Here is a 10,915-nt window from a genome sequence, read left to right on the forward strand (position 1 = left end):
AAAGTTATCAAGCGCTAGCACTTACCCAAATGCAGCAACACTGATGGGTGAGCCTGTTGTTTGTTTTAATTAAATTCTGATGCGACTTTATTAAAAAGTAAAGCTTGTTTTAAAAACTCTCCCCCAAATTTAGATTCAGACAGACGGTGCTCAACATAGGATTAAGATTCCTTTTTTTGCAAACATAAACCAATATACTCAATTATCATATTCTAAAATCTTTATAGACTACCCCCCAAATCCATATTTATTTATGTTAAAAAGTTAGCAACCCCAGAGGAAAAAATGCTAAGAAACAAATGTATGCCCTATAATTTAATTCCTTGCTGATATTGTTTTTGCTTATTTCCTAACTGTTTTAGACAGAAAGAGGATGTTCGTCAGTTTTCCCTTTCCTATAGTAAGGAATGCAGACTTGCCAATGTAACCAATGTTCTCAAGCTTTAGAAAAAAGTCAAGTTCAGTTAGTGTCTGAGAATGACCTTGAAGAAACGCAGCCTCCTGCAGGCAGTGTGAAGGTCATGCTCAGAAAGCACCCTCTCAGGGGGTGAGTGCCCGGACAGAGTGGGCACCTGAGGCCCTGGGGTGCCATCGAGGAGGCTGAAGCAGTAACTTACCCTGGTGCAACGAGAAAAACAGTGTAACTTCCCACCAGAATCCTCTGCCTCATTAAGTTAAGCACTTTCCTCGCGTCATTTTAAAGAAGAGACGGTGGTACCGTATATCGGAGTAACTGAGATTTATATGCTGGTGTCTGGTAACTGGCTGGGCGGAATATTTTTCAGCATTCCAAATGCTTTAGGGGCCAGGCAGCTCCAGAAGGTAGATGTCATGGCCACCTAGTTTGGCAGATTGGAGGAAGAGGTAGAGTCCTGGTGTGTGGTTATTCAAAGAACCCCAAAGGAGCGACCTGCAGCGCTGGGGGCGGCGGGGGGAGGGGGGGGAGGTCTTCAGAGCCTCCTGCAATCATTTTTGAGGCGCTGCTGCAGTCCCTGCGGCTTCTGAATGTGATTAGGGCCCCAGGGAAAAACATGGACAGAAATCAGAGGGAAAACTTATGCTAAATTGTGCTACCCACACTTTTAATTGACTTTCTCTTTCTATGATGCACAGAGAAGCTATATTTCTCAACTACTTTTCTTTTGAAGATAGTATATTGGTTTATGCCTTGCTTTTATTATTTTATTTTATTTTTTTGAAATATGTTTGTATTAATTCCAGAGAGGAAGGGAGAGGGAGAGAAGAGAGATAGAAACATAAATAATGAGAGAGAATTATTGATCGCTGCCTCCTGCACGCCCCACATTGGGGATCGAGCCTAAAACCAGGGCATGTGCCCTGACCGGGAAACAAACTGTGCCTTCCTGGTTCATAGGTTGACATTCTGGATTATGCCTTACTTTTTAAATGGAGGAAAAATGAAATATACTGATAAATGAAAAACGAAATAATATTGCCAGATTGGGCAAGGGGATGAAAGGAGACATGCTCCCTGTCACACCTAAATACCCTGATGCCTGTAAACGGAACCTCACAGCTAGGATTTTCTTTGAATAGATCACTAATAGATAAGAGTTAACGGGACAACTGGTTCATTTTAAGTGGTCACAGCACTTAGTGGAATATAATGCCCACTCTAAAGAAAAAACTGAACATTTTATTCTTGTTAGTTTAATACCCTTCTTTCAGAAAAATCCCCATAGGTGGTAACTTTAGTAGGGGATCTTTTGAAATCTAACATATTCTTTTTCCTTTTTAAGCTTCAAAACTGTTTACCTTAAAGGAGCAGAACAAAAAAAATCAAAAAATAAATAGATGTTAAGTTGAAGATGACTTTTCTCTTCACAAGGCCTTCATAAAGAAAGGCTAATGAAGTCTAATGAATTAATGATGTATAATCACATTACAAAATGGAATACTAGTTTTATTTTTTTTTTATTTTTTTTAAATATAGTTTATTGATTTTTTACAGAGAGGAAGGGAGAGAGATAGAGAGTTAGAAACATTGATGAGAGAGAAACATCGACCAGCCGCCTCCTGCACATCCCCCACTGGGAATGTGCCTGCAACCCAGGTACATGCCCTTGACCGGAAAAGAACCTGGGACCCTTCAGTCCGCAGGCCGACGCTCTATCCACTGAGCCAAACCGGTTTTGGCATGGAATACTAGTTTTAGAGTTTTGAATGAAATGGGCAAAAATACAAATCCCTTTTGAATTCTGGGTTCTGGTGAACACAGCCAGTTTCCTTATCTGTGACTGTATCACAAGTCATATGCCTGAATAAAATTGAGCAAATATTATTGAATGCCCTATCCACTTACAATTTGATTTCTGTTGGTATTAAAATCAATGATATTTATCAAGGGAATACAAAGTGCCCAATACTAAAGATATTTTTAAAGGTCCTTTAAAGTTCTGAGCTTTATGTTCTCAAGGTATTAAATGAGCTACGACATTATCACACTTTTAATTATTAGTACAATAAACAAGGGGGTGATTTAAACCAAAATTTACTGAGTGTGTTAAAATGTGTATAAAAAGAGGACATATATATATATATATTTGATATATATATATATTTGATATATATATTAATGTATTATTTTTATATATTCTAATTATATATATTCAAAATAGCTTGAGAGACACGTAGTTAAAGAGAATCATGGACATCTCTTTAGTGTAACATTTTAAGAATCCTTAATGCTAATGGTCACCTAAATCTCCAAGCGAGGAATATAGTATACAGTGATGCTTAAATTTATCCGATCCAGCATCCTCATCCTTTTCTCTTCCATATAGCATTTCCTAGAATTATTGCTCCCAAGAGCATAAATTGGATTTGATGATTTAAATTAAAACCCAAAAGACCTTAAAATATTGACTTAATAATTTTTCAACTTTTAAGTGTTTCATTAATGTTTGAATTCCCCAGTTACATCTTGTTAGTACTTAAATGCAAAGCAAAAAGAGACTATCAGAGTGATGGAAATGATACTTGAAACTATGCATTTCTATTCCCTAATATAGATCACCATGCCTCTGTGGCATTTTTTAAAAGCCCCATCCTTTTACTTTGCCTCCTGGAAAAGGTGGGGGCCGGGATTAGAATTACATTCAATTCCCCTTTTCTCCATTTCTCTGCTCCACACGATTGGTTTCTAGAGATGGGAAAGGGTTAATGTTTTACATTTGCTCTCTACAGTCTATAGGGATTGCCCTACCCAAGGCTCTTTTCCCTTCCCCAACTGTGAGCAGGTAAATATGAGGACAGGTAAAAGGGCAGGATTCCCAAGGACTGGAAAAGCTGACAAGCAAGGTCACAAACACTGGAAATGGAAAAGACTTAGAGAGCCACAAGGTCTCCCATGGGAATGAGAGTCAAAGGGTGTTAACAGGGGAAGGGCCTTGGCATCAGATTGCAGGTAGCCTGCCTCCATGTTACCAAGTATAGACCAATTGCTGTTGACAGGTGAAGTCTACATCTCTGAAGCCCTTCTGGGGGTTTGGAGCGTCTGTGATCCATTAGTGTGGAATTCATTTGAATTTGTTGTAAATATGTCAGCCCGTTCTCTTTCCCAGGCATGTGTTAGGATTGTATTCCTCACCCAAATAAAATTAGGTGTGGCCACTTTGTAAGCTTTGGTCGAGGAAATGAGAGTATAAGGACTATTTCCAGGGCAAAGCAATAATGTAGAGAAGGCCCTCCAGCCAACCCAGAATGGATAATTTGCATGAGTGAAAAGGAAACCTTGTTTTTAGAAGCCACTGAGATTCAGGGGTTGTTTGTAACCTCAGGAATCCACACGTAGTGTATCTGGAATACTTCCGATGTCTGCATCTTACTTTTACCATACATACAAGAAAATAACACATGCCTCCTCTGCAAAATAGTGGGAAACACTGGATGCATCTTAGAAAGGAATCTACAACTTATCTGAAGTGTTAAAAACAACATCTTTTGATGAGTAAATGTGTTTCTACAAATGTGTAGTACTGAACAGTCTAAGACCAGGAAGTTCATATGCATTAAAAGATAAATTTTGCTCAAAATTAACTACATCTTTTAATAAAATTAGTTAAGGCATTTATATTCTTGAACTATGATTAATTCAGTGAATTCATTCTTTCAGCACTCACAAAGTTGTGGTATACCACATTACATAGGAATGGAGTACAGAAAGTAATATGAGACTAAATAAGAAATGATAAAAATAATTCTATCGCTCTCTTTAAAATACACGGAACTTAACAAAGCTTCGTGACTCAGGGTGTCTGAGTCATCCTCACACTGTATGTATTTTGCAAGAATGCAAAGTCCAGCTTTATTTATGCAAATAAGTGTACTTTTATTTTATATTAAGATCCAATTCATCCTCCTACGTGACAATGACACATGTTCTACTTAACTTACTTTTTAAATTAGTTCAGGGATCTTTAAGCTATTTTATAATGAAAACAGTATCTGCTAAAAATGAGATTTAAAGTAATTAAGCAATCCCAAGACTATTCTAAAGCTTGGCTTGCTGAGAGGATAACAATAATTATTGAGGCAAGGCAAAGTGATGTTTTAAACAAGTGTGGAGATTAGCACAAATAAATTAAGAATATAAATGAAATAATAATATAAATACATTTTAAAATTAAGTCCATTGTTTTAAAAAGGCAAACTCCAGTGTCAGTGTACTGTGAAGGGGGATAAAGAAATAATTTCACTGTCTAGCACAGTTAAGGTACAAGGCAGGAGCTTGATACAGATTTGTTGAATTAATGAGACAAATTAGCTTAGCTACTTGGAAACTACATTTTAAAATCAGCCCGTTTTCAAGAGCTAGTACTAATTTCTTTTCACAATGAGGAAAAATAGAAAAGACCAATATTATATTTTCATATTTTGTGGCATATTCTGGGTTCTCATCTAAAGACTGCTTTTGAAGATTTGATTATATTCAAGGTAAATTTTTACCGTTTTCATATTGGGGCTTTTGTCTTTGTATATGAGCCCTATATGAGGAAACAATATAAGCCAAAGCAAAGTTTCTTCTTTTTCTAAATCTCTGGAGTTGGCATACAAAGGCTTACAATAAATGGGTGAAAAACCTGTAAGTGATCTGAGGAATATAAAATTAGTTAAATATCTTTAGAATTAATAAGCTGTATTTCGCTTGGTTCCCACCAACTAAATTCAATTTTTAAAAAGGAAATGCAGGATTTCTTTTAACTTAAAATAGCAAAACGCGATTATCTTGCTCATCAAGGCCTTAACAAGTGTGAGAAAAAAAATTTCAGCCAACTTTAAAATTAAGGTCATGATGTCATATCACATAAGCAATCACCTGCTCTCCGTCAAGCACCTTGCTGTGATCCGAAAGCAACCCAGTGTGCTCTGAGGATTCAGATTCGGATCGCGGGCAATGGGATCATTGGAATGTAGTTGTGTTGCACTGACTTTTTTCACTTGTGCTATTTGACAGGCCAACAGAGGACATTTGGCTCAGGTGGACTAGAAAGTCCCGAAGGAGAAAGTGGCCCCAGACTCATTTTGTGGAACCCCAGCCTGCGGTCACCCTATGCAGCACAACAGGAGGCAGCCGCACCGGAGGGTGAGACAGCAGGCCAACGACAAGGGCCACTTACAGCCACAGCCTCACAGGCCAGCACCAATTGGGTTGAGGGTTGAAGGACAATGAACTCCATCGAATCAGACTTCTTAGAACACTCACATCCCCCCCGTCTCTGCCCCTGGCGGTTTTGGCGCATAAAATTCAACCCTAAGGGCAGCGGAGGCCGAGTTCTAACCTCCAGTTGTGGCTCCATCCCCCCATTCAGTCTAATAAAGTCCCCTCTTACTTGCTCACTGTGCTCGCCTAATTCCTTGAGTGAGTCCAATCTTACACTATTCAGCACTATGGACCAGATCTGTTGAAACATGTCAGTTTTCCAAACTCTATGACTTTCTTTTTGATTATGAATCTCTGAAAATATATAGCTAATTTATCATATGTAAATTTCTATCATCTTTTTAAAAAATGTTTTTATTGGATTTTTAGAGAGAGAGGAAGGGGGAGGGAGTGGGAGAGGGAGGGGGAGAGAGGAGAAGAGAGGAGAGGAGAGGAGGGGGGGAGAGAGAGAGAGAGAAGAGAGAAACATCGATGTGAGAGCAAAACATAGAAACATAGATAGGCTGCTTCCTGCACACCCCCTACAGGGGATGGAGCTCACCACGGGGCAGGCATCCAGACTGGGAATCACACTGGCTACCTTAGGCACATGGGATAGCTCCCAACCAACGGCGGCACCTGGGCCAGGGCTATCATCTCTTTCGCCATCACAATTGAGTTATACAGTCTCATTTGGTAAAAATGGAAATAGATAACCTCCTCCTTCAGAAAATAGCAATAACCAAACATGTTTTCAACTAGTTCTAGTTGATATAGAGGACCATTAATGATTGCTATTCTTGGCAAAAAGTCTAAAGTCAAAGAATCATAATGTTTAGAAAGACAAAAGAGTAAAAGAGGAATGGCTGAGGAAAACCTTTCTCAAGTTGTCATTTGTTCATTCCCTAAGCACAGTTTGGATGCTTTCTATGTCAATTACTGAGAATACAAAAATGAGTAAGACAGGATTCCTGTCATCAGGGGTTCCCAGAATGAGGGTGAGCTATACAGTTAAAGAATGCACAGTGAAGGTGACTTATGAGATCCACCTTGAAGAAGTAGGATTTTCCCACAAAGAAGATGAAAAATGGAATTCTGGAAGAAAAACGTTCCTAGACTAGCTCAGAGGTATGACAGTGTACAGAATATTCTGGAGGCAGCAATCATGTCCAGCAAAGTGTTGGTGATAACCAGGGAAGTGGAGATGATGCCAGAGAAACAGGTCACGGCTTTGTGGCAGGCCTTTAAGACACACTAAGGGGTTTATCTGGAGAGAATGGTGAGCCACTGGAGCTTTTAAGTAGGGAAGCAATTCATTCATGTCTATGATTTTTAGAAGATAGGTGTGACATTAAAACAAGTATAAAGATTAGCACAAATAATCCTAGTGTGGGAGATGTGTAGGGGAGAGGGGAGAGTCAGGTTTACACCTGGATGACCACAGTAATACCAAGTGAGATGACAAAGACCTGAAGAGAGCAATTGCAAAGAGGATGGAAAGAAAAGCATTTCTTTAAGGTAATTCCTTAAATGTGGCGATACTGTATATAGGCCAAGAGAAAGCAGGAGACAAGGTGAACAGCTGAGAGTGATGGCAGTGGGGTGGATTAGAGAGACTAAAGAGATTACTGCAGAGAGGGGCCAGCTAGGGACAAATGAAAGGGCTGTTAAGTATTGTTGACAGCTCAAATAAGGTTGGAAACCATGAATCTTCCAATAGGCATGCATTTGCAAATTTCTCCAAAATGCCTAAATAGATAAGATAAAAACTAAAATTAGTCAGAAAAACTCCCTGAAATCATCAATGATATCAGCAGACTGCCTGATATCTTCTCTAGAATGAGTGTAAAAAAAAAGATTATAAAAACAGCAGAGTGAATTTCCATTTCTGGTAACAATAATGAAATAATTTGGGCTGATACTCCCACTGAAGTAACTAAACATATTTAAAGTATGAAAACAGCAAAGAGTCAATAGGAAGGTGGAGACTTCACACAGGGAAATTTTGAAAAGACCAGAACTCAGAGAGGGAAGCTCCTCTTTGAAAGCTTTTGCCCTTGGGCACATGAGTACCAGGAACAAAAGGTCCCAGAAACCAGCTGTACTCTGGGCAGCCTCATGGGTTTCCCAGGGATATCAAAGCCCACAGTCCGGCCAGGTCTGCAGGTGAGCACTTGAGTAAACAAACCCAGCTTTAAGGCCATATCTTCCTTCAGGGAAGAGGGAACCCCAAATAAGCCACTCATCACTCAGATCTGCAGCCCCACTTCCCGCACAGGAGTAACTGAGGAACCTTAGGGGCTGCGCTTGGACTAACATGGCTCTGGCCTGACACTGCCCTCAGGTGCCTGGCAGCAGCACAGCAAGTCTTCTCTGGAGGAAAATGTCATCACCACTAGGTCTCAACTTATTTGTAAAAATCTTTCTTTAAATGTATTTCCAGCAGATGATCGAGAATATCCAAGCAATCAAGAAAATAAGACACCATAAGTGAGAACTGACAAGAACAATAATAACCCAGTAACACTTGAGATATTGGAATTAGCAGACATATATTACAAAACTATATCCAAAGAAATAAAATCCAAACTTGAAAATTTCAACAGGGAACTAGAAACTATGAGTGACGTAATAGTTGCAGAGAAATATTCATTTGCCCCATTTTCCTGTCAACAGTATTTGGCCACATAGTTTAAAATGCTTACATTTTTAGAATTTAAAAACTTTTATACTTGTCTTCCTTTTCTTTTGACACACTGAAAACAAAAACAAAACCCTATATTCGGGTTTAAGCCTATTCTAATTAAGCCTATTCTAATTATATTTATATTTCAATCAGAAATATATCAGTTAAGGAAAAGGTAAGTCTACATTTAAGTGTTTGGGTGTGTACTTGTGTGTGTTGTGAGCACACACGTGGTGAAAACTAACAGGTTCACCACTATTGTCAACAGTTCAGGACACACGTGGGTAAAGCAAGGAGAACCGATGTTCAATGTTGCCAGGGACAATTTTCAAAGAGACCATCCATTTGCATAGACATGAACATTAACTTCAACTTTTACAACCTAATGAGTTCACTTTAAGTATTGGGAAAGGTTCACTGTGATTTGAGATTAGGTATTTATATTGAAATGCAAATATTCCTGATGGACTAGTGCACTGACTTTACTAGTAGAACACTCTACTGTCCCATGATTCTCCCTTGAAGGTAGGTCTTTGCTGCCAGACAAGGCGGGTGTTTAGCAGTGATATTCATTAGGGGTTGGGAGGGAGGAGGCGGTGGGAGAGGGGGAGAGAGGAAGAGGGAAGGAAGGATGGAGAGGGCACCCAAACCGAGCTCTGACAACTTTACATCCTGTCTGGTCTGGCTTGATTATTCAGTTGTAAAATCCAGTGACCCTATCAATATAAGGCTCACTTTTCATTTTAGAAGCAGAACAGTGTATTAGTTATTCCTATCAAAGTTGAGTGAGACATCCACATGAAGTCATTCATTGTTTGCATCTAGTTTAGCCAACTCAGTTCATTAGAACCCAGTGTATTGGGCAGAACAAAACCCGGCCGGTGGCATTGAACGACGGGTCAGCCCCACACTCTGCAAGGAGAGAGCCAGCAGGTTCATTTCCCCACAGAAAGGAGCGCCTCCAGCCCACACGGCGCCCTGGCTCATGGACAGCATGGCCCTGACCGGACGCCGAGCACCTTTGGGAACGCTGTCTCTAGAGCCCAGCTGAGAGGTCAGTTGACAAAACAAGAGACCCAACCTATACATGGTCAAAACATGAAGGGAAACTGAAGTTTGTCATTCTTTTTTTTTCCAAGAAAAAAGTTCTGAAATCCTTAAAACACAGTGTGGCAATAGCCCACTAGACAGCTCTTCCCCCTCCACTCCCGCCTGTGCACCCAGGAGGCCTCCCTGTACTCAGCAAAGGCCAACTCTTGGGGGGGGGGGGGGCGGGTAAGGGGGAGGGAAAGAGGAGGAGGATCCACTGGGAATTAATGAGGCGACACCGAAAAATAACTCCCACTAATGAATTGTTCTCTTCCATGGAAAACTGCCTATTTTCTCTCGTTTGTTTTTGGGGAAAACAGAACATCATCTGAAGGCTCCTATGCACCTTCAACCACGCTTTCCCCTTCTTTACTTTTTTTTTTTTTTAATTAGGAAGTGCCATACATAGTGCCCTGCAAGGGGAAAACTCCATCTCACAACAATAAGACAGTGGCGGCGTGGTGACCTCGGACTACTGACACTGTAACTTAGGAAGAGCAGGTGACTCTGGGGGCGTCGGCGGAGGGAAAAGTGAGGGTAACGCAGCGTGAAGTTCCAGGCGTGCAAGGCAACTTTCAAAACTCAGCCCCAGTCCTCTCCGCGCCAAATGTCAAATGTCTGCTCTCTCAGGGGAGGTAAGAAAGTTCCTACGCTGGGAAATCTTCACGCTCGCTTTTTCATTCACACACATAAAACGAAAACTTCAACATTCACCTTCCCAGGGAAGAGGTGCTCCTTAACACCAGTCCTTCCCACTTACCCTGGGGCAGGGACCGCGGGATCTCTTAAATCCTTTTGATTCCAGGACGTCCAGCAAGAGATGAATTCTCAGCACCTTCGCTTCAAAAGCAAACTTGAACCAAACTGCTACTTGCAACGGAGACCCTCCCAGAACTCTCCCACCTTCAGGGAGAGATGGGAGCTCCGCGCAGCCTCCGAGCCGGGCGCGCACTGTGTCTATCTTTAACTTGAAAATGATTTGGTTTCACATTCCATCCAAGTCCCACTGGCAGATGACTGGGGCGAGCTCACCAATGGCAGGCTCTGGGCCCCCGCCCTGCAGCCCCTCCTCCCTGTGACCGCGCTTCCTGTGGCATCCCGGCTGATGGACTCAGCTGTCTCCCTACCTGCCCGGCCTGGTAAGAGGAGACGCTTTCATTGACGGCTATTAGGAAACACTGGGAAACTGAAGATCCGGCGGCTGGGGGACTCGCTGTGCTGGCTCCCCCTCCCTCGCCATCCCCTCCCCCGCCTCCCTGCCAGAGACCAGGCGACTTCCAAACTTGGCCTTCTGAAAAAGAATGTTCTCTGCCTGGCATTCCTGGACGCAGGGCGCGAGGCAGCTCCAGTTTGGTTCTGTTGCTCAGCCCGAAAAACTCCCCAGGCACACACAATACGAAGTAAGTTTCCTGGATTTTGTCTTGACTTAGGGGACGATGGAGCATGTTTTGGGGCATTACAGATATTTTTGTTGCCTC

General features: G+C 41.4%; 1 protein-coding gene across 8 annotated transcripts in view; it reads right to left on the minus strand.

Annotated features, from left to right (window-relative positions):
• The window catches only part of DTNA (dystrobrevin alpha), a 220,703-nt gene extending 210,157 nt beyond the window's left edge, over positions 1–10,546 (minus strand). For 2 of the 8 annotated variants that reach the window (XM_070421195.1, XM_070421198.1), the window contains exon 1: positions 10,198–10,544. The gene's annotated coding sequence lies outside the window, so the exon portion shown is untranslated. Of the gene's footprint in view, positions 1–10,197 lie in introns of all 8 variants that reach the window. The other 6 variants (XM_070421199.1, XM_070421200.1, XM_070421194.1 and 3 more) reach the window with 5 other exon arrangements.
• Between the last annotated feature and the right edge of the window lie 369 nt (positions 10,547–10,915).

The sequence above is a fragment of the Myotis yumanensis genome, unplaced genomic scaffold (assembly GCF_028538775.1).
Source record: "Myotis yumanensis isolate MYYU_CA2020_CCGP unplaced genomic scaffold, mMyoYum1.0.hap1 SCAF_7, whole genome shotgun sequence".
Classification (NCBI taxonomy): domain Eukaryota; kingdom Metazoa; phylum Chordata; class Mammalia; order Chiroptera; family Vespertilionidae; genus Myotis; species Myotis yumanensis.